This window comes from Ischnura elegans, chromosome 6 (genome assembly GCF_921293095.1).
Source record: "Ischnura elegans chromosome 6, ioIscEleg1.1, whole genome shotgun sequence".
In the NCBI taxonomy this organism is placed as follows: Eukaryota; Metazoa; Arthropoda; class Insecta; order Odonata; family Coenagrionidae; genus Ischnura; species Ischnura elegans.
In genome coordinates this window covers 76188711-76213673 of record NC_060251.1, presented here as the reverse complement: position 1 = coordinate 76213673, position 24963 = coordinate 76188711, and the positions used below count along the sequence as shown (strand labels likewise).

Below are 24963 nucleotides of genomic sequence, written 5' to 3'. Positions count from 1 at the left end.
CGAAAACCTGTTCAGTGTTTACTAATACAGTGGGACTATTTTCAATAATCAGTAGCTCATATCAATTTATGTTGTCACGTTTTATCTCCGGTGACTCTTAAAAAACTCCGGTTTCCATTGATCACGTTTCCTTCGAATGTTCGTCTTACCCACCTACTACAAACGCGACCGCCGATTCAATACAAACAGTGATTCACCGGAAGTGGGATCAGAAGCGGTAGGTGTAAAAAAATCATCGGGTTTTTTGCCTTGCGTACCCAAACGTATTTCCCACCGACTAGTCATGATTCCTTTGTCTCTCTGGAGTCAAAAGTTACGTCATTAGAGCCTACTGTCAGCGCAAAAAAGGTAAAACGCTAAACTTTAAGCATCTTCATAAAATCCTGCCAAAGCTCCTTAGGGTCATTTCAAATATCGTATCTTTCATTGTTTATTCCACTACAACATTGGATCATTAAACATTTTTTAAACGTAAACGTTTAGGTCCCATTGTCGAAAGGGTGAAACAACACGATTTTCGTCTATCTGGTTTATCGTCGTTTTGATAGAGTGCATTGCCGCAGGGGATTTTCTTCTTTTTGGTTTATTATAAGAAAGAGGAAAAAATAAACATTTCCTTACATGTAAATCTTGGAAATATTTTTTCATATTGTATACGTAACTGCGATATTCATTTTCTTTTCTATGCCTCGTAAATTAAAATGTAACTTTCGGCCTTTCAAAAAAAGAATGGGTAAAATTTATTTTTTAAATAGCTTTTTGTAATTCGAAGATGTCGTTCTCAATAAAATATTATGCCCGAGACGAGATTAAAAAGACGACCTTTTCGTCTTTCTCATAGTTTTTCGCGTGTGTTTCTTCACTCTTTCGACCGTAGAAGCTAAACGTTCACGTTTAAACAATTTTTAATGATTCATCGTTGTAATGGAATGAACAATGAAAGAAACGATATCTGACATGGCCCTAAGGAGCTTCGATTGGATTTTATACAAATGCTTAAAGTTCAGCGTTCTACCTTTTTTCCCCGATAGTAGGTATGAAACCTATATGAATGCACCTCTTCATATGATAATTATAAATTCACCTCTCAACCGAGGTTGGCAAATGAAACGAAATGTTTCGTTTCGGCACGGAGGGAAACGAAAATACGAGGCCCAGATTTAGTTTCGTTCCCACACGAAATTAAAATCATCAAGGAATTTAGTTTCAACCCGGGACGAAACTATACTCCCAGTAACGAAACTAAATTACCAAATCGAAACTGCGCTGCTCATAGTTGAGTTTCTAACCCAGAAGTTGAGTGGAGTGGGATAAGAGGGATCAGTTTCGGGCCGTTTCATGACAGAATGTAGAGAGGTTAAAACATTTAATTCAAAAATCGAATGGCCAGTTTGCGTTCACCGTTCTCTTTTCATTGGTAAAAATATGACTGCCTGATGTACCTAATGGCGGTAGGCCGAACCTCTACTTCATTCAACCATACTTCGTACTCGGTGTGTGGGTCGAAACTAAACAGTTTGAAGATGAAGCACGTGGTCCCTCCGGTGCAAACATTAGCTGCGTCTCGTTTCGTCCCAGAGGTTTAGCTAGTGTCGACGCAAAGTAGGTTTGACTCCGATTTCGTTTCGATACTTAGCCTAGCTCCCTGGGTTCAATTCTTTTTCGTTTCCACATTTCGCTCCCGAGAACGAAACTGGTGAAATTTTACTGGTGTTGACTTTCGTTTAGTTTCGAATGCTGCTCGAATGCTGAATCCCTGCTCTCAACAACTAAATTCCATGCAGCTCCTAATCATGTACAACAAAAAAATTCCAATGCTTCAGAATGTTTTAATGACTCTACTGCAGTGGCGGCGCGTGCGTATACGCATGTTAGCAAGTGCACACCCAAAGATGAATGAATTATGAAAGAAAACTATTCCTTTGCAACGAGAAGGATAAAAATCCTGTCTGCATATGCTAGAAACATGAACGCTGCAGCTATCTCCTTTTCGAATTCACCGCTCTACAAGTGTGCGATCCAGTGGCATCGCGCCGGGCCAAAGGCATTGGCCGGGCGCATTTTCGGTCTATGCGATCGCTTGAGGGTGCTCTGGCGGGGCGAAGTATGCGGGGGGGTATATGCAGTTCAAATGGGTGATGGGAGCAGACTCAAAACGATGCGAGTGCGCACGCGCATGTTTTTGGTGAGTGACTCGCAGGTAGTGTAGTGGTGTAGCCGCCACGTACACTACCTGCGCCCAGGATCCTAGTCCGTCTACAGAGTCATCTGTATGGCCGTTTTATACACTACTTCCTCATAGGGTGTAAGGAAAGGAGAATGAATTTCGCCTACCGTCACTTGTAAAGGCGTGTTTAGATTAATTATTTTCAAGCATGCTAATATTATTTCTGTTCATGCAATTTTAAGGTTAGAATATGCCAGTGATATGTTTTGCTTGCTATGTATTCTATTACGACGAAATATGATGCTCATGGATTAGTATTAACATAATATAATTAAATCATCCTATATCTGCTCTAATGCACACCCTAGATAAATTACCACCAGCCGCCACTGCTCTACTGAAAACTATTTTAGCCTAAATAATTCCGCTAGAATAAGTGGATAACTTTAACAGAGAAATTGTATAGCGTTTTACAAATTATTTGTAATTTTAAGCAATTAATTAGCACTTACGTATGTCAAAAGAAAATAGGGGCTATCATGTAAATGTTTTCGGAGCTTTAAAAACTAATATGCACCGTTAGTGTTGCTCTGCATCTTGTTGGTGGACATGAATCGCAATTTTCTTGCAACAGCAACCCACAGAGTGTAATCAAAAGTTAGCTAGGTATTTTCCTCACGTTTGGTTTCATGGGTCACAGAGGATTTGGGCGAATGGCTTTTACTCTTTGGATGTTTCCACTTCACTCTATCTTTAGCTATTATGATGCGTCCCTTTCATTTTATTATATATTTTAAATAATAATTCTTGCAATGGATTCTTTTCGTAATTTTTTTATCCGGCAAGTACGCATGGTATATTCTGTTACCTATTCTAATTAATTTCCCACGATCGGATTCAAGAAGTATTATTTGATCGTGACGTGATTTTTCCAGCAGAGTGCATTCTCCAAAGTTTTTCATCATGATGGGTAACAAAAGAATAGCATTTAGGTGGATTCATTTGCTCATTTAAATAGGAGCGTCCTGGTTTTCATAATATAGTTATATCTTCAAGCGATGAGATAACCTGACGATTTAACTATCTTTTGAAACCCGGGTCGTATCTATTAAAAATGCAGCTGAACATACCAAAGTTTCTATTATTCAATTTTCCATAATGGAAAAGGTTAATTGTAAAACCTGAAATTATCAGTTATATTTTCTTCATTACTAACATGAACTGTTTTAATTAGGTATAGTATGCTGAATCTGCTGAAATATCTGTGTTTGGTCAATCTCAGAAAACTTTTCTTTCATTCTGATTTATTTTTTTATTATATTTATTTATTTTTTAGTTTTCCCATCTAGAGATAGCGAAGAGTCATAACAAATTGAATATCAAATATGTCACCCACCCCTTGGCGATAGACTAAGATATATTTGTTCTCTAACCTCGAAAAACCTGGCAAGCGATATCGCTTCATACGACCGCGTTTTTACTACGCAGAAATTTATGAATGACTCCCAATGGCTGTGCGAATGCTCCTTGCAGAATCGATAAGCATGACCCGCCGATAAGCGACTCCGTGCGGGAAAACAAACAACTGGGGCAGAAAGAGAGTGCAAAACTGTTAGAGGAGGAAGTTTTCTCGGATGAAAATTGATGCAGCAGACACAGAGCGTTATGGGAAGGCAGGCAGAGAGGGACGTGATAGGAAGGACTAAGAGGACGATATAGTTGAGAGTGACTGCGAAGGGAGTTTATATTTGTTTGGAGAAAGGTATACTGCTTTTTAAGAGGAATCTGCAGTGCTTAAGGAGGTGGTAAGGGAGAAATTTTAACCATTTTTTGACCATTAACATGGGGTCCCAATTCCTTAATAATTTTCATTCCTGCTATTTCAAATGAATGAATGATAAATATATGTTTTGTCACAAAAAAAACACGTAAATACGTCCGTTTTCTACTTATTAGGTCATCCGAAGGGCACAATTCAGGAATTCTTACAATTGGGCACAAAAAGTGGGTGTAGGAAACTGATACTGGATATGGAACTGAGGAAAGGGAGCGGCGGAATGGGGTCGGGGAAAAAAAAAGTAACTAAAACTGAAAACTATTAAATTTTATGTCACAAAAAAAAAACTTTTACAAGGTTTTTCAGGAGGAAACTGCGATGCTGTAGGAGGTGGTAGGGGAGGTATATTTAAGGATTATTTTACTATAAACATCGAATCGAAACTTCTAAGTTACTGAGCTATGGCTAAGTAAACATTGATTTACATTCATTTGGCAGTTACCATGAAAACGATTTTTTCTTGGGCATGCAGCCATTTTCACACCTCATTTAATGCCTTATTTTGAAGTAAATTTAATTAAAAATTAAATTAAATCAAGGTTGGATGGAAATGTGCGATCATAACTGTGTGAAACAATCTCAAAATGGGTGAGATCGCCCAATCGTATTATTCATACTTGCCCAAAGCTCTCATTTAATTTATCTCCAAGGTTAAATGTTAACCGCCTATGAATAGATTTCGCTAAAATACCTTTTGCTTCTCTTTGGGCATTAATGTGAAAGGAAATAAAATTTTAAATTCCAATTAGCAGCATGAAAATAATCGCTATCATTCTAGTCAGCTAATCAGACCCATGACGTCAATGATATGATCTAGGTTTTTGTTGTTTCAGACTTAGTCTCATGGGGAGAAGCCTATGTATGCTCTTGAATATATTTCCGATGGTTAGAGAACAAAGGAACCAGTATGATAAAGATTATCCAAGAATTATATTCAAACACGGGGTCAGTGTTGAAAATATCATTTCTTACACTTTTTCACATTTCTTACACAAATAAATTACGATAGCAATGCAAACGTTGCAACAAGCAAACTTGGTCAAAGGGTGGCTACTAGGTAGTACTGGAGCCAGGATGATACTAGGATGGAGGAAATAATGATGTCAAGTAAACTGGTGAGAATAATATTGATGATGCAGTATTTATAACATCTTTGCTCTGAATCGAACGATACAGGAGATTCTGGACTCGCTGTTAACATTGCTGGCATTTTTTGATTTTTGCAGAGCTAAGGATGTTGTGATTCAGGCTTCATGTTTGAGTTTTTGGGTCAATGGTTGAAAGGAGGTGGGGACTTTAAGAGCAGGAAGGGTGGGATGGGTTGCCATCGCAGAAGGGGTTGTATCATAGCACACACAGTGTTTGTGTGCAAATATCGTCGGCACTTGCCTTTTTATTTGAGCACCCGACACGCGGCGCCTTTGGAGAGAGAGATGGGGAAAGAGGGGTGAGTATGGATCGGAAAAATACGAGGGGATATTTTTGCTGTTAGGACTATTATATTTCTGTACGTAAAGGAGGGGAGAGTATAAATCGAACGGGACGGTCCAATCTAATTCAGCAAATGCTAGCTTGGTCGAAGGAAGATTTCGATAGCTGATGAAAATTTATCACCTCTAACACATGAAAGAGGAATCGATAACCATCTAAATATCATGATCTCCCGATATGCAATGGTCAAATGATTGCAGATGGACATCCAATTAATGACGGCCAGTCAAGTTCATTAAGTATATCAATCGATGATGGCCATAGTCGGTGGCAAACTATTTTCAATGATCTATTTATGTATATCATAAAATCTCTGGGTTAAAATATGGTGGTTGTGAACATCTTCATATTAGAGAACATTAAAATATTCATCATGAGCATCGTTTATAATTAGTGACATGAATAGATAGACATATTAAGCTGGGTTTAGTTGTAGACATTGACCCTGAAAAAAATTAGCTACGGAATCTCGATATTTATTTTAGCAGTCATGTTCCTTGTGAGCCGAAATCATTCGTGAACGCAGAGGTGATAACACAAGAGACATGCTGGCGGCGAAACAGACTATTTTTATTTATTGTAATATGTGAGTAATTATACTCACAAATGTTCGTCTTACTTAAAATTACTTCACGAATTTGTCAATACCTCCTTCTGAAAAAGATACCGTTACAAGATTTCAAAAGCTGCTAGTTGTCTCTATGTTATCATTTGAAATATATCCATTTTAAATTATGCCACATTCGCATTTGAATTGTGAGTAATTCGCTAATCAATCGAATCAAAATCGTCTTAAATGTTTCGTGGCGTCTGCGTAGCCGCTATACTCACGAGTTCTGCGCTTAAGTTGTTTGACTGCTATTGCTGTCAACTATGATGCGTAAGCCCAGCTCGAGGTGCCAAGAAACATGACAAAAACGCGGAGAGGAAGTTCGCTGCAAAGGAGCTGGAAATGGACGTTAAAAAGTCTGTGGGCGACCCGCTGAGGTAGGACAAAGGAGCGACGGGGCGCGCGTTGGCGGGCGGCGGCGGATCGAGCACCGAGGAGTCAAACGGGGGAGTAGAATTGGGCGGGCGGAGTAGTGGGAGAGTCGAATTGGGCGGGCTGAGTGGTGGGGATTGAATGGGTCGGGGGAGAAGCCCTTTCTATTTCTTGCTTTATCAGCGCGACTACATCGAGTGTGTCTCATAACTGTGTATCCACGGGGGGTGGTTTGGGGAGGATGTGAGAAGACCCTCTTATTTCTTCCGCCCTTAGCCCCTCTCTCTCCCACACGCAACCCCATCACTTCAAACCCCGTCCACCACCGCCGTAGGAAAAAGAGCAGCAGCCTAACCGAGCACACACATTTGACTCAGCTCCCCTCACTCCTATTTTTCCAACCAATTCGCCCCGGAGATCTTCGCGAGCGATGCGAAGGAACTTATTTCTTTTTTTTTATTCTTCCCAAAAATATGAAGGCAGTCGATTTCCCGTTGTGTATGCTTGGTTCTCTCTTTCTGGTTCTTTTCCTTCTATTGGACCGCTTCCAAAAGGGATGTTATCCCGCCATGTATTTATGCGTGAGGCTCAAGTTTGGCTCGAAATAGATAAAAAATATGGAGTTGGTGCAAGTGTAATTCAAGGAAAACGTATCGGTCTGGGCAACAATTGCTGCTTTGTGGAGAGAATTAGATGTAGGGATTTCAGTGCCATTATTATTTCGTTCCACTGTCCTTGGAAGAAGTGCGACATTGTTACTCAGAAGTAGGTGACTGCCCAAAAATGTCCTACTGAAAGTCACTATATCGAAGAAGTTTACAGTAATTAAACGCCAAGCGATGGAGCATCTTCATCGTTGGTACACGAGATGCCGTTATTGGTACATTTTGTTAATTACTGAGCCTCCTTCACGTAATTTTCCTGCAAATTCTGCAAGGATAAAGAATATCTTAAAAAAGTAAAACACATATGAGATTTTAACATAATTTCCATTAAAAAATGAGCATTAAAAATTAAAGTTATAAATCAAACAAGAGATATGAGTGGTACACTTGGCCTAATTATCGCAGGAGTATCCTAAATGAATGAGCCATTGTGCTGTTGTCTCAGTAACTAAGGTTAAAATTTTTCTCTTGTGTGATTTTTCTGCACAGTTTTTGGATCTTATTAAGTTTTTTTGTTTCTCTGTTCCCTCTTTCTCTGTAACCCCATCTAAATAGTCACCTTTAAATTTACTAATTGAGCAGTTAATGTTTTTCACTTTTAATTATTTGTACCCCTTTTTCCAGGCCGTCCTTTATACGATCCATAGTGAAGTGCTTTTCTAGTCTAAACTCCATCTCTTGCAGCAAAATCGAAATACTACCTTGCTTTTTCATTTTTCGCTTAAATTAATTATCCCATTAGTGACTGCTTTGCTTCAAAATTAGGGTGGTATAGCGTAGCTTCCTTTTATGAAGACATGAAAGGAAGCATGTCCATATGAGATATAATATATGTCTCTTTGTTCATAACAATATCTAAGATGAGTGCACAGAATTTTTTTGGACCATTTTTGTTAGCAGGTACATCTTCAGATTGAAAACATTAAATATCAATGTCTATCAATGCAGAACACCATTATTGCAACTCCGTCTTCCATATAATTTTATATGGATCTATGTACCGACCTTAATATCCATCTCTTAAATCAATCTTTTTATCACAAGGCAACAATGAATGTCGATTGGCATTGTTGTTTTTCACCCATGGGTATTACGAGAACTGTTAACTTGGTTTTTTTGCTCAAAAATCATAAGTTAATAAGTTCTTGGATCAATCAAGAACAAAATAAATTGCTGGAAAATTTATGATAAGTCTTGAAGCACACTGCTAGCAAAACTACTTTGTAAATACGTTCATCGATTTTTCTAAATTCAAATGTTTTCAACTAAGAGATTAAAAATATACATTTTATGCTACAGAAGATTTTTTTCTCAACTTATGCTCTGCATTTATGCAGATGGTTGCTGCTGGTGAGATAGGTCAATTTGTTGATCCATTGATAAGCGAATGTTCAAGTTCATAATATCCAGCTTTTTTAGTAGTTCTGTAATTATCAATCTCTGGAAGGTCTTTTTCCTTTTGATCTAGTTTGTTTCAACTGTCACTCAAAAGACAATTTTCCTTTACGTTCCATCAATCTCACATTTCTTTTCGGGCGTTTTTTTTCCCTTTCTTTCCATTCCCGATTAATTTAACCCGTCTTGCTTTCCTAAACCACCCTCAGGTTCCCGCATGTGGCCCGCACCGCAGGAACGACAGCGTGTAAAACAAAAACGAATCTCCCAGCGTGCCCGCGTTAACGTCGGACGGGGAAAAGTCTCTGGAAAAAAATCCCGCCGACGTTCATTGGCGCTAGTTGTCATTGCATCGAAAGTAATCATTGGGAACAAGTCGAAAGAGTTACATGCGTGGGAGGAGGTGGGTTTTGAACGGAGGAAATTATGGCGGAGTGAGGAGGGAGACGACCCCAAGCTCTGTACCAGGGGATATATTTTTTTTCAAGCAGAGAAAGAAGTCGACAAATAGCAATCAACACGGGAAACTATTAAAACAGACCCAGGGACACAAGCCGCTTTCACTTGTTCCAACTTTTGCAGCCCATTTGGTTTTTCCGGTCAGTGCGTGGGGAGGGAGGAACAGGATCATGTACGGTGTTAGTGGTGGGAGAATTGTCCGTGCGTAGTTTTTATTCCCAGAAGCTGCCTTGTCCGCGGGCCAATACCTCCTTTTATTTGCGTATGACAACTACCTCCCCCACGCCTACCACGATATCCCCCGCAAAACCCATTCCATGGTCCAACCGATCGCAGTCCCGAAAACACTCCCAATTTCGTCGTGTTTATGAGATGGGGAAGCACGGGAAAAAAATCTCCAATTGCAAAGCGTCGCATAATTAAAGTGCGTTAATGGGCGGTGAAGAATACACGTAACACGAGTGGCGATAATAACAGCTGGGTCACGTGTGTCGCTGAGGTGAAATTAACAACCCATCCTTTTTTTGTTATTTTTTCCTGCATTCCGCAATAAAAAAGCCGGTTTTTTTTTCTAAAAAATCTGTATCGAAAACGATCGGTAGTCTGAGACCATTAACGGGGAAGCGAGAAGAGTGTACTGCCCAGTTACATGGATGTGATAAGAAAATTTTACAAAGTTTTTGATACATAATGTGTCCTTCAAACGGCAGCAATGAAAATGGAAAAGTGTGGGTATAAATCAAGATTACCACCTACGTTATAATATTTTGTGAGTGCAATAAAAAATCATTTAAGACTGGATAGGAAGATTATATTTGTGAGTAAAATTAGCAGTAAATTCCAAAAATTACATTTTTAATAATACATTACTAAAAATAATGCTTAATATAAAAACAGTAATAACTCATTGCTTCCACAAACTTGTGTGTAGCCATTTACCGCAATTAAATAGAAAAATAGCAAAAATCTATACTAATTACTAATTTAAGTACTTATTGAAAAAATGATAATAACTATCTTAAACCCGCGACTAGCTGGAACAAGGATTTATTTTTAGGTGGATTATGAATGAACTGCAATTAGAAGTATAAAGTTGGTAAGAAGCACAATAGAAAAAATATTTAAATAATTGAATTTCAATTTTTATTGCAATTATGTTATTATTATGTTATTCTAATCATTCCTTACCGTTTGGATGCAGCATGAAGCTCTCATTTTATCTGAAAAATTATCAGTCAAAACTTTTTCTAATCATGCACCATGTGTTTGGTGCAATTTTTACCTTATTGAACTTATCTCTTGGAACAGCAACCATCTTAATGCATGCCATAAGGAATTACGGGCGATACCATAATACTAGGTAGTAAGAAGAATATTCTTTAATTTAATGAGGTGATCACCATCGTAATTTTATGAGTGCTTGAATTTTCTCTCGCGATGAAGATGGTTACCCATGTGTAATGAATAGGTATTCATTATTGAATATTGTCATTAGTTATTATCATGTCGAATGCGCGTATTACTAATTTAAAATTTATTTAGTATGGTTTAATATTTGATCCCATCTGTTTAGAAGCGATTAATTAAAGGAAGCCAAGTTTTTAATTAAGAAAGAAAATATTCATTTCATAAAACTAATGAAATGGGACCAATAGCAATCGTAGGTTTTTACTTTTGGCAACGTCATCTTGACGCAACAATGATGCTTTCCCCAACGTTTTTCATTCTTAATATAGTAAGGAAGATAGGTATCGATGGAGACACATCGCATACCCTAAATTGCAATGGAAAAGTGAGAGAACGTAACAGATCGACCGCAAATACTGCCTCAGATCCGTCTGCTCAGCCCCACGGCAGCGAATCCAATAAACCATTCCATAAGCTCTGGTAATTTTCGGCTCCGAGACGAATGTTCAGTGTGGTGATACGCCTCCTGTAGCTTTCGAGGCTGGATTCTTGTCAAATCGCGCAAAGATCTTAAAACGGACTGCAATCTTGAGATCTAAATTGATGGTCCTGCTCGCGTAAGAGGCCAAAGGATGGACTCTCCGAGCAGAAAAACGAAGCATGCCACCCACTTTTCTTCTCATATCTCCCTGCTTCGCCCGTTATTGCCTTGTTTACTCTTCCGCCCCAAAGAAGAAGAGTTCTTTGATGGAGTTGGCACGTGGACGGATGTACCCATGGACGCCTTGATACGGGGCCAGAGTTGTCGTCTCCCTTCGCATATTTATTCTGCTTTTTTCGCTGTGCACGATGGCTCACTGAACCTCCCTTATGCCGAGCTCTACCCTTCTTCTCTGCGTAAGTGCCACCCACTGCAAAAGCAGCTGTATATAGCTTTGGTGTTAAGAGAATTAAGTGGACTCTATGCGTTACGTTATAATCTCACATTTAATAGAGGATGACATCACAATACAGCAATGGAAAAACTCAGAACATTTTTTAATAGATTTTCCTTGGGGCAGGTTGCATCTAGACACAGCCGTTCGGTAGGAGCGATGGTAGATCTGCTTTCACATTGCAACCAAATGAGCGGTGTGGTTACCATAATTGAATTCATTGTTATTAGTCTACCGAGATGAGGGTATAGATGACACATCGAATCACAACTAAATCCTCTGTCAGGTGTGGAGCACAAGGCAGTACGACCGAAATGCCTCCGCTCGGGGGCCTATGGGGCCTGGTCACTATCAGACCATTACAAGTGAGTAACAATAACTAGACTCCACAATTCTAATGATTGAGCTTTTCACTCAAGTCCTCTTTTCATAGTGAAGAGAAATGCGTTAAGTATCCTGGAAATTAAGGGTGAAGAATAAAGAATTCTGCATAGGTTGGCATAGAAGTCAAAGGGAAATTAAGTGCCACCAAGATGAAAAAGTTCTATCTGGCGGTAGAGATGAAATTGGGACGCCCTAACTTAATGAAGTAGATATTTTGGGTGTGGTTGGGATAAAATATAGAAATATGAACGAATGTGAAAAACAATGTGACTACTATGTGATGTTGAATGGGTTTGCATTTTTCACATGAATTTGATATTTTCCCCCAAAAAATTGAACGAACTGCCAGAAAAAGTAAAGTTAGCACACGAGAATCAAACTATGCGTTAGGTATGAGATAATTAGGTATCGTAAAAACGATGAGATGATCAAAGGCGTTTCAGAAATCTCAGAAATATTGAAATATTGGCATTTATTGCAACACTGTAAATAATTCGTTAAACCAAGCCATAATTATATAAAAAGTTCTCAGTCTTTAGGCTTTACAGTGTTGGGATTGCAGCATATAAATAGATTAATTGCACTTGAAATTGAAATATTTGCGTATATATTATGTTCTAATACAAAAGCGCTTTTTACAGTTATTTTGTCTATTCCAGGTCTCTTGTGACATGCTCCAAAGTCGGAGCAAGAGAAGAAAATAAGTGGCCACAACATAGTGCTCAATGACGAGAGAAGGACACAAATTGTGCATCTGTAAACGAGGTAAGCATCTTTCAGTATTGAGTCTTACATCTAATTTTAAAATGCAAAGAGAAGCTTTTATCTGGAAAAAATTCTATCCCGAAAGATGCTGGAATGGAGTGACTGAGAACGGAGAAGGTTAAAGTGGATGAAAAAGGAGTTTGACTGGAAGAAGAAGGATTTTAAAATGTAGATTTATGCACCGGAAAGTCACGCAATTCGGCTGGGAAACCGCAAGATGCCATGTGACTCTACATAATCGACTTTCATGGCTATCTAGTATATCTCTTTTTTCCAATCGAATTACGGGTCATTAACCACTTTGCACGTCGGATAAACTTGGTCTTTAGCACACCTAATGAGTCGATTGCAGCTGATCATGAAATCGAAGAGTCGTGACGGTTTGTAGACTTCTTGAAGAGAGATTTGTGTGCAAACTGATTGATCTGATGTCTATCGGTCACGATCACCTCCGTTTTTGGAAAGGGATACCAAAGAAACGAAAGAAAATTCCTTACGTGGGGCCTTCTGCCGTGAGTTGTGATAGCACTGCGGCTTCCTGTGGAGTCCTCAAGCACGTTGAAGCTCCCGACGCGTGTGTTATATTTGCATCAAAGTGGAGTTTATCTGGAGGGAACGACTGGCATCAGGAGACCTTGCGCACGCTTTTGGCCAGGTGGGTTGCTTGGTCCGATAAAGATTGTCTGAGGGAAAGCTAGGAATTTAGTCGTGCGCTTTAGTGTTTTGTCTAGGTATAAAACCAGAAATCGGTGTCGAAACCAATGTATTTTCTGCTATCCACTTTGTTAAAATATTATGCCAATTGGATGTGAGTGTCGACGAATGGATTAATGGTTCATTTTTAATTCAATTCAATGGACTAATTCATTCCTTCGATTAAAGCTAAAATTATTTCCAGAATTTTAGTGAGGTTAGCGAATAATCAGGCGTTTATTAGTCAAGCTGCAGGTTGCAGTGCATGCACTAGGCAAGCGTTGCGAGGAGTATGGCATGAGCACGAATATCATCAAAGACGATCCTCAAGTCTGCCTCTAAATGTGTTGTCACCCGCCGCGCATTTAAATGGGTTTACAAAAGTCGCCACTCGCATCACTGAGGGACAAATTGATCCTAGCTTCACGGGAAAATAAGGAGTACATAGGACTATTAACCAAAATATATACACTTGATGATATTATCTATCAAAGTCATAACTTTTCCATGCCATTACTGCAGAATATTGGAAAAAGTGTATCTCATTGAACTCACTACCGCGCCGGGGACATTTTGAAAACAGATTAAAATGCGACAGAAGTAGAAACAGAAATCAGCCTTATTTGTGATGGAATTGGGCGTCCTCTATGCAGTCCCCTTCGGCATAAGAATCAACCACAAGAAGGCCAAGGTTATGCGGCTCTGTAAAGCATCGCGTGCAAGAAATATGAGACTCATGGTAAAAGTGAAGACATGCCCCAAAGAATAGAAAGGCCCACGCCCACTCCTTTTAACCAATTCCTGCATGGTAATGCCTCACCAAATTTCAACTTTTTCTCTGTAAAACAACTGGGCATAGACATTTCGTTTATGATTGATACCTTATCTCTATGTTATGGCCAATTATCGCCGAAATAATCTTAAGATATTGGGAATTTTCTTGATGATACCATAGCTGGTAATGGATTTGAATAAAAAAACGTTATGATCGCTTAAAATTAGCAAGCCCTCAAAGGGTCACTGCATTAGGAAACTTGCTCTTTGCTATTCATTGGGAGTATGGAACAACTTAACTTAAAGAGTTTTGAGGAATGTTCTAAAAGGCTTGAAAGAAAGCGTTGATATAATTGCCATAAGGCATTAGTATCGCAGGCGTGGGAAAATCAAGTTTCCTCGTATTGGCAACTTTTTCCAGGTATTACTAATTGGGTCCGAGGAGTGTTGCTAAATAGGCCGTTGGCCGGGCCGGGAATCGAACCACGGACCTTTGCCTCTCCGGGCTACTGCGCAGACCACTACGCTATCCAGGTTCTATAATTCCCATGGAAATTATACCGAGGCTCATGGTACTAGGTGTTTGGCACTCGCGGTCCATCAAGGATGGCAACGCGAGGGAGCCTCGTTATACTTGCCATGGGCATTAAAGAACCCTGGATAGCGTAGTGGTCTGTTCAGTTGCCCGGAGAGCCAAAGGTCCGTGGTTCGATTCCCGGTCCAAGGGAATATTTTCTCATGGCAATTCTTGTATATTTCATCGCCGTTCACGCGGCAGGACTAGAAATATCACCGGTATGTGTAGGTTTAAGGCGGGGCCAAATACACTTTCTGATTTCTGTTGATCTTTCCATTTCTGGCCCCCCTTAACACATCCTTTCCCCAGGAAACCTCTCAGTCAACCCCTTCTTCCGCATGCGTTTCCATAGACTCCCTATGCTTTAACAACCATCGCGAATCATCGATCGCATCCGAGTTCAGATGGCTATAAATCACTTTCAACAATGAGACTTCCTTCCTTCCGTTCTGCACCCCCTCTGCCATCCCTCTCCTTCCCCTTATCATTCTATATCCTTCCCAGTCTTTGGTCCCCTTGCTTACCCTGCCGCACCCCCATGTAAGATTCAGAATGACGTCGCTATATCCTCTTCTTGCTGACACCCGTATCCTGCTAAACATCCTTTTCTTCCCCTAAACTCTTTCGGTACTTCCTGATGACTCGCCTCCTGCATCAATGGCTCCTTATCCCTATTTTTTAAATTTTTAATTTGTTTAAAGATTTAAATACCTTTCTATGCATAACTTACGTAATGCCCTTAATATTTTCTGAGTAAAATATTAATCAATCCTCAATAAAAACTCCGGTATGTATAAAACCCGTTGGTATACCCTATAGTTAACTAGCCTCCGTAAACGTATACTGTGAAATGTAAAAAACTTTATTATTCCACATAAATGTGATACTTTCGTCTTGAATTCCCACCATCCGGCCTTGTGATGGCATTCTATGCGTAAGAGTCTTATCTGGTGATGATGACATGCCAATTCAAACCCTAGGTAGAACAGTATTAAATATATGTGGAATTAATTTTTTTTACATTTTATTATGTTGAGTCGATTCCATGAAGTTGCACCCAAAAAAAAACATAAATGTAGCTGCGGTAAATGAGAAATTTGGAATACGCACGCGAAAATCCAATATTAGATTAAGGTCTGGTTTAAATTTTAGCGATATATATGCTTTTCAAATTTTGACCTTTATAATTGAGGATGTTTATAGGTCAAGAATTTTATGGTATCAAGCATTACTAAGGTCATTAAGTTGTGAAGGTAATCCTAGGATTAATTGACGGCCAATGATGATGACAATTATATTTTTATTAAAAATTGTTTAACCATGTGACAGAAATTAAAATAACGTAAATAAATTTTATTAGGCTAAAATCAAATTTATAAGTTCACGAAAAACTAATTCCGTTTCATATCTTGTGTTTTAAAGTCGTTTACCATCGACACGTATTTCCGTAAAACGGGAAATTATTACTCAGTGAATAAATAACATTTATCTTCCTCGGGCTTACTTTGTAAAACCTTTTAATGTAAGGAAAGGAATAAAACTTGGTAGTTATCTGCAACACACTACACGGTTTAATTGTCTTTAATCGGTTTTAGCGTCTTACCGCCATTTTTAAGATGCTACAATAAATATGGAGGCACATCTGTCTTTCTCATTCATAGCTTACAATAATGAAGGGGCAGGGTTTAGGAAGGAGGTACGTCAACGGAAGTTTGGTGAACGTGGAATTTTCAGTAAAGGAGTGAAGTCAATGCTTTGAATTATTTGAGGATGAGGAGAAGGAAGAAGGAACTTACGAAAAGTAGAAGTGAGTTCGCGGGAATTACACGCTGTTTAGCATGCTTTTATATGTGCGTAAGATGACATGCTCCATTTAAAGGGTTTCAATCAAGTCCAGCTTTGAAACTTTTTCCCCATCATACAAAACGATTGGAAAAAATCGGATTCATAATTATTATCAAGTAACCGTTGACAAACCTGCAATTTTTACCTTGGTTAATTTGGAATTTTTCATGCCCCCAGATTCTAACTTTCTATTAATTCTTCTTGAGTTGGCCAAGTAAATTGCATTTATTTAAATCTGGGTCCAAGGTACAACAAATTTACAAGTATTTTGGGGCTTAGAAAATAATGAAATTTGTATAGACGTTGGCTAAGAGTTAAAAGTATCATTATTTGACCAATTTACAAGAATATTAAAAATATTTGTGATACTAAGTGATCAAAAGTCCTATGAAATAATCTAATCATAAATTTTAAGTGGTTTGGGTGGTCGGAAAGTGTTAAAAATGCCGCGGTGGTCGGGATTTTTAAGAGACTCCCCGATCACTGCCTTGATGTCTTGTGAGAGGCACTTCAAGTTCAGCACTCCTTTTGTCGGATGGTCTTCTTGGCGCCTAACGTAAAAAGAAGGATAATGCCGACGCCAGGTTTCTCTCCATCCATCCTTTCCTAGCCTTCACTATGGAGCAAATAACTATAATAACATTTTTTAACATTTAACAAGTTTATTTAGAACTATATCCATGATTAAGTAACTGTGCATCAATTTTAAAAGTTTTTGATTTTCGAATCGATACATGCATAAAATAAAAGAAAAAAGATTTCCAATTCAAACAAATGGACCCTGTGCAGACTGCCGATAGTATGGACTCAATTCAATACAACGATATAGTCAGCAAAAGAGAAAGATCACACTGCGATGTAATAGAAACCATTTCACAATATACGCAATACAGAATATAATGGTTGTACTGTGATTTAACAGACCCAGAACTGAATTAGTCTTTAGTTAAAATGGTTAGCAAGAAAAATGAAAATGACCACAATTTTCGATTGAGGAAGCAACCGACATCTATTATCATTTTCATATCATCGTCATCATCTAACTTTAATCTTCTGTGTATAGTTATAAAATTTATTCTTTCTCAGCCTTATTAATCAACTCCTCGAAACGCATTAGGACCAACGTGAAGTAATATATATTGCAGAATCTCGCCTCCCCTTGGAGATCGGCCCATATCCTTCCATCCAGCCTTGGCATTCCCTCCCCCTCGTGCAGGTCGCCCACCAAATCCGCCACAATACATCCATCATCACATCTCCCGTACCCCACCCAAAGGTCTAACCCCTCCAGATCCCAGGGTCTCCCAAGCTCTTGGCATCTCACCCTATCCCATCATTCCTCTACGGCGTCCTACCTCTATCGTCCCTAATCCTCCTCCATCCCAACGACTCGAGCCCATTTTTTACATGCTCTAGTGTTGTTTGTGCGTCTTGCATACAAGATGGGGTATGATAATTTTTTATGCAATCTCATTAGATTTTCCGAATCATTTGATCTCGATCATTAGGTTTCCTGCGGATTTTTTTTTCGAATCATCATTCGTTTGTTGACAATGAGATCGTTGAGTTGGAGGAATAATCATAATAGTAATAAGTCAAGGATTCAATTTTTTTCTTATATAAAAGCGTGGTATCTAATGCCCAGTGCCCACTGATGTGAAAATTTTCTCTTCATGGCTCCTCCAAATTCCCACTAGATTTATTATACGGTAATAAAACTTCGTTTTGACTGGGGCTGATTATCATTAAAACTCCAGAAAAAATGTGATGCTTGTTTCGAAAAGGATACCTCACCCCACACTATCTAACCGGCATCGAAGGTTTTCACCGATTGACTGTAAATGTATTTTTTTACGGCCGTATGATCTAATCCATTGGTTCAACTGTAAGCAGTGAGTTCAAGCTATATGTTGTTCGAGGCGATGTTCAATACGCTGGAGTTCAGCTTATCATTTTACCCGAAATTCACATTGAAATCAGAATTCCCGCCAACAAAATCAATGTAATTATCCAAATCTTCATATTATTTTACAGTCCAAAATCTTTACTTACCACTTTTTTCGTTATTCTTCATCTCTTTTATCCGTCATATATTTTTCATGCTCCTCCGGTCCGAAAACTCAGAAAATGCAGAAACGAAACAAACACAAAACAAAAACATGAAGCCTGTTTTAATCCTCAATCCGCTTCATACACTCTATGGTAACACGTAATCTGATGCTCCATTTTTCGAACTTCACAATTAATATATCAAACGACATGTATCACACGACGAGGAAATGAGGGCTGGTGTACACCACATTTAAGCCAGATTTACGCGCCGAAGTAGATAGCTATTGCTGTGTCTCACTAGCGACATCTCACTATTATTATCTACACAGGAATGTCTCCAATCCAATACTTGAAATCAATCGAAATAAAGTTATCTGTAATCATATTTTTCCTTGGTAGTTTAATAAAAATTGCCGCTTGTGATACATGCGCAGCCGTCGACTCTTACTACGTTCAAAGCTGAATTGCTTCGGCTTAGCTGATTGCTCAAATCAAGATCTCAATCGATTCGCACTCTCTTTGCAGCGATCCACAGTCGCCGCTCACACGTTGTATTCGAACCTAACAGTAGCCTGCTGTAGCAGTCATCTTTGATGTGTAAACCCAGTTTAGGACAATGAACGTTTCTCGGTCCTCCGTTCGAATAAAAACTCATTCGTCGCCAACGTTTCGAGGAACGCGTTTTTCATCGTCTTCAGGGCAGTATTGCTATATTCATATTACCCTGAAGATGATGGCAACGCGCTCTTCGAAACGTTGGCAACGATGAAGTTTTTAACCCTAACGGAAGCCCGAGAGGTGCTCATTGCCAACATACGCCGGGAAAGAGTCTCTTCATAAACCAGCTTGGGATTGTAGTACTATGAATGATACATTCAAAAATAGACTTTACTATTCTCCAAACAGTTTTTTTAACTCTACCGGTTTCGAAATTTTCAAGTTATTTCAAGAGGTAACAGAACAGTCATTTTACGTGTGAGTTCACTTCGTGGAACGGTGACATGGTAGATTCAATGAATTTTGTTAAATACCAAAAGAAATTACCGATTTCGACCTTTTCAGGTCACCATCAAGATTCACCACCAGTTCTGTTACCTCTTGATAATGACCTCAAAAGGTTGAAACTGGTCGAAAGTTCAGTTTCCAGAACAGTTACGTCATCTCTTGATAATGACCTGAGAAGGTCGAAGCCGGTCGACAGTTCAGTTATCAGAACAGTTCTGTTACTTCTTGATAATGACCTGAGAAGCTAGAAACCGGTAGAGTTTTTCGTAGGCTGTTATGACGTCGCCAAACAGATCATCTGACTCGGCCTATGCGTCCATTTGCGATTAGTGAAAAAACCGCTTATTCTTCTTACCCGCACTATGCCTCTTGCCCGGGCCTCTCCTGTATAACAAAGATTTTTTTAAATCTATCACCTCACCATTCCACCAAGTAAACACGCGAACCGTTGCTTTGATAGTTTGAATGAAAGTAAAACGTAAGGAACCCATCCAAAAATCCGATTCTAGGATCCAAGTTTCTTCTCTACTCTTTTCTTTTCGCTACAAGGATACGCACCCTCGCAGTCTCAATAAACTTCCCCCTTCCGTCTCCGCGTCTCGAGTAGGTACCCTCTCGCTCTTGCTCCTCATCCCCGAAATCCAGCCTTCGCACCCCCGTCGCCCTCCCTCCCTCGCTCTCGTCCTGATTTGCATTCGCCGTGTGCCGTCGCTGGAGCGGAGGCAGGAGGAAGTAATCGATAGCGCTTCCATTAGGTGCCGTCGTCGGTGTGGAGTCAGGGCCACGGTGGCAGAGAGGTGAGAAGGACTTCGCGGGAGAACCCTGCCAAGGAGGCTGGGGAGACGTTGGGGTTGGAAGATGCTGGCCAAGGAGAAGTAGAGGAAAGTATCCAAAGGGACAGAATTTTCACTTGGATGAAAATATTATCAGGTGTAAATAATTAGATTACATAGGCGTGAAGATTAACGTTCAAATAGTAATATCTACTACTTTTCATCCATTTTTGTAAGAAAAATCTTTGAAACTTTGTGTTTATGTTGACTTGAGCATAATATAGAGCAATAATATGTATATCCTACTATCAGAAAAGCTTGACGGAGTCACCTCGTGGAATTTTGAGAAGTGGAAGGAGACATGATATCCAATGGGCCAGAATTTTCACTTGGATAGAAATATTTTCAGAAATATAACTTAGGTGGTAGAGTAACGCTCGAATAGTAATATCCGCTATTTTTCCATTTTTGCGTGAAAACTCTTTGCAACCCTGCGTTTCTTTAAACAAGTGCATTATGACGAGTCTTTGTAGTATATTTGACTGTGAAAAATGACTGGTGACTTCATTTTGAGGTAATAATAAATGGTTATTATAGTTAATGCTTAGTATATTCTGCTCTTTATTGCTAACAAATATCAACGAAGAAAGCATTAACACACTTCAAGTGACTGTGAACTCAAAAATACGCTTCATTTTTTACATAAAAAAATGAGATCGGATTAGTAGGTCATACGCCGGCTTAAACTGACTGAAATGAAAACAACGTCGCGTGCATCGTATCATCTGCCTTACTTTCAAAATACTATCTTCTAGTAACCCACCTTATCAGTTCTTAAGATTTGCCTGGAAAAGAAATATTCATTTAATACTTACCAGAAATCACATCTTTCATATTCATGTCCCCCAACATAAAATTTCTCACTTGAATACATCTCTTATGGCAGAATATAGAATTCACTGCAAACTATAAACAGAAACTTCACAGTAATACGAGTATTTAAGACAAAATTGTACAAGTTGCTCTTGATAGTTCATGGCATTTTCCAAGCATAATCAGCCATGTTGATGTAATGGCTTATTGATTTGAGGAGGAGGAGAATATATTTTTGTATTTTATTATTTTTTCCCCTCTTCTATTCTTGACCTTGTTTAATACATTTAATAATATTTTTGTATTTTTTATAGAGTTTTGATATGGTTTTACTAGTGTTGCGTTTTTCTCTTAGGCCTGAAACTATTGTTTGAATAATTAGTGGATTTGTTCCCAATTATTACATGTAAGAGGTCATTTTAAACGGTTGGATTTCCGGAATGCAAGTTTTTGCATAGGTATACATTTTTTCTCCTTTTCTGTGTTTTTTCCTTTTTCTTTGTATATGCACTTAAACCTTTTTTTCGGGGTTGATTGTACCTCTATTATTACATTTTCCTGAATTGTAGTGTTATTGAAAAATATCTTATGGAACAGAGAAGCCCTTGATAGTAAATGAATTGAACTTGAAATAATTCATGAAAATTTTTGACTCATGGCTAATTTTCTTTCCATTTATCATATTAATTTTCTGCGGTTATTTTCTGTTTTCCCAAAAAGAACTTTTAAAAAATTTTAACACCCAAAAATGCGTAGATATTTGGTCACACACTTAATGCAATGATCCTATGAGACAAATGAGTGGAGGATATTGCCCTAAGTTTTCATTCACGTGGGTTTAAATGTAGACCATTACTTAAACGAGACCGTTGTGTAGCTACCAAGTGTTACCACTTAATCATGCTCCTACTTTACTAGAGTAAAACGCAATACCTACGATCTCTGTACGTAGGTGAAGGTTGCTTTGGCCTAACGGGCACCCCAAAATGATATCTCTGAATTTTACAAATGCATTCAGAAATAATCTTGTAGAAATATTAATTTTGCGTAGACCAAGTGAAAGCATCTCATGTCTTACATAATTGTTTGCAGTGAGGTAAGAAGCATCGGCATTTCATTGTTTGGAGCCTTACAGTTACCTTGGAGTTAATTTTATTCACTTACCTTAAAAAAATATTCACTTACCTTGGAGATTATTACACAATCAAAATTTTGTATGAATATTTTCCCGGCTTTATAGCAATGGCCAGGCCAAATACATAGAATATGGTATTGATAGTTTTAGAAGCGCAGGCTATTATCTGAATTTTTTCTATGTTTGAGCCAAAGGCATTTGCAAATCTTCCCGTGCAGTCGAAGTGTCAGCGGCAGAGGGAGGAGGCCGAATTTGTGGATTAGGGACGGGTGTGAGACGTTACAAGGGAATGGGAAGAGTAGAGAGGGGAAAAAGATATACACAGGGGTCTAAAATACCCCTTAATGATGGGGAGTTTTGGAGTCTTGTGGGGGAACAGGACGAGCAATGGGAAGAAAATAGGGGGAGATACGACTGTCCGTCTCCACTTGGCTGGCGATGGGATATTTCAGACGACTCGTGGGTGAGCTGTAAGGTGGAAATAGAAAGATAAAAAAGTAAACAATATCTGTAAGGAACTATCCAGAGTGCTTAAATCACCTATCCACGCTCTGAAGCCGTACGTAGTGGTTCCACTTCTCTTGACCATTGTCGTATAAGCGATTAGAGGCTCGCATATGTTCGGGATATCGTTGCTCTCGTCCATTCTTTCTTTTTGCCGGTAAAATCTCTCTTTGAAATATCTTGGTCTTAGATATCCACGCTGCGAATTTTGAATTGCATTTCATCTCAATTTTACGACTGTCCGTCTTCACCAAGCTGGCGAAGGGATATTTCGGACGAATAGTGTGTGAGCTGTAAGGTGGAGATAGAAAGATAAAAAAGTGAGGAACAGTATCTGAGAACAGAGTGCGTATATCACCTATCCGCGCTGTGAAAGCGTTGGTAGAGTGCCCTCTCGTCTTGCTCATTGCGTTAGAGGTAATTATAGGGTTGCGTGTATTCAGGATATTGCTGGTCTCGTCCGATCTAATTTTATTTTTCTTTACAGGTACTGGGTGATATTTTCCATGTAATTCATTGTATTTGTAGACACTCAGGTTTACATTAGTTCTCTCAGTAGGTTTTCGCAGGTTTTTCACGCCCCCCTTCTTGTGTGGGCGTTTTCCTGAAGTGGGTTTTTTTTTCCAATAAGGACGACAGTTAGGTTTCCTTAGGTTTTTCCCACGTTCACTAACATCTTTTTACAATTGGTCAATAGTAACTTTGTTAACTTATAATTTTGTTTGTTGATTGATAATGGAACTTCTATTTATTTTTATGTAATTTCTCTGCATGTAATTTCATGAGCAACTTGACAATGTATTTTACTGCATATATTTCATGTTTGACGAGGGGTTAGATGGAAGATGGTACTCTCTAGTCCCAATCTCGCCCAATAAAGACGTTTATTATTATTATTCTCTTTTCCGGTAAAATCTCTCATTGAAACGTGTTGAACTTATTAAATATCCACATTAGGGTTTTAGATGTCATTTTATATCAATTTTATTGCTTTAACCTATATCTAGGAGACAGATAGTATGGATGGAGGGAGTATTTAGCGGAGAGGGGATGTTAAAAACAGTGTTAGAGGGTAGAATATTTGGTAAACGACAGTTAAATAATTAAAAGGAAGCATCCCTTCGGCTTCACTGGCCTTTTCTGGTGCCATCTTATCCGCTTAAAATTGTGTTATCATCATGAAATTCCCACAATATTTAAAGGAAATTCAGGCCAATATTTGGCTTACCTCAAATTTATACCCAGTACGAGGATTATGTTGGCTTCGATGGGTACGTCCAGTTTGCTATTATGAAGCGCAGCCCTATTCCATGGAGTATGGAGTACTTACATCCAAGGTCCATGGATTTGAAGGGAGTTTATTTAGACTAAATTTATGCAATAACAAGTCACCAAAATAGAAAAATATCAAGTATCACAGGTGAAGAGGGAGTGATATTTCTTTTTACGGATTCATAACATATTCAAGGTTCTTAAATCCTCAAATTTTTTAGAACTAACATGTGGATCATGTTGGATTCGCACAGGGTGCTTACAGTTGGGCATTTATTTGTTTAATCTTGTACCACCGAAAACAGCACTATTGGCCATTTACATACATTTTTAAATTAATAATCAAAGCACACGAACATCCTTGCTGTGGATAGGTGGGATTCTACTAACACTGGAAATATCATACCGGTCCCTTTACACTTGTGCCATTTGCCCCATTCGTGAGTTTAAACTCACAATCAATTACGCTGAAGAGGTGGTCTATGGAACTCACTAGGAGCTGCCTCATTACCAGGGTGTATACGGAAATACACTGGGCAAGAATTGAGGATCGTCGTCGTCTTCCCACCCACGTAAAACTCGAACCCGCGACCTCTTGTGTGGCAGGCGAGGGCCTTATCCTGCCGCCAACAAGGCTAAAAAAATTGATGTAAGTACTTCAGTATTATAAATCGCAGCCTTCTTCCATGGGATATGGTATACTTCGAGTCTCATGGCTTCGTAGGGCGTTAATTATAGTAGCCTAAATTTTATGGACTAAATTATCAAATTAGAAAAATGAAACATGTTAATATGGAGTAATGCTTCCTCTTAAAGAATCACGGTAGTTTAAAGTTTTTTTTAACTCCTTCACTGTTTCTGACCCAGCACGTGAATCATGTTAGCTCCGCTGCGCTGGGTGCCTACAATTGGGTACTGTATAGCGAAGCCATCTTCAAAGGACTATGATATAGTTGTATTCTAGGTCCATGGC

General features: G+C 38.9%; 1 long non-coding RNA gene across 1 annotated transcript in view; it reads left to right on the top strand.

Moving 5' to 3' along the window:
• The window catches only part of LOC124161020, a 570739-nt gene that overhangs the window by 138395 nt on the left and 407381 nt on the right, over window positions 1–24963 (top strand). Inside the window, exon 4 of the long non-coding RNA XR_006865300.1 lies at window positions 12382–12487. This is a non-coding gene — a long non-coding RNA (uncharacterized LOC124161020). The remainder of the gene's footprint in view (window positions 1–12381; window positions 12488–24963) is intronic.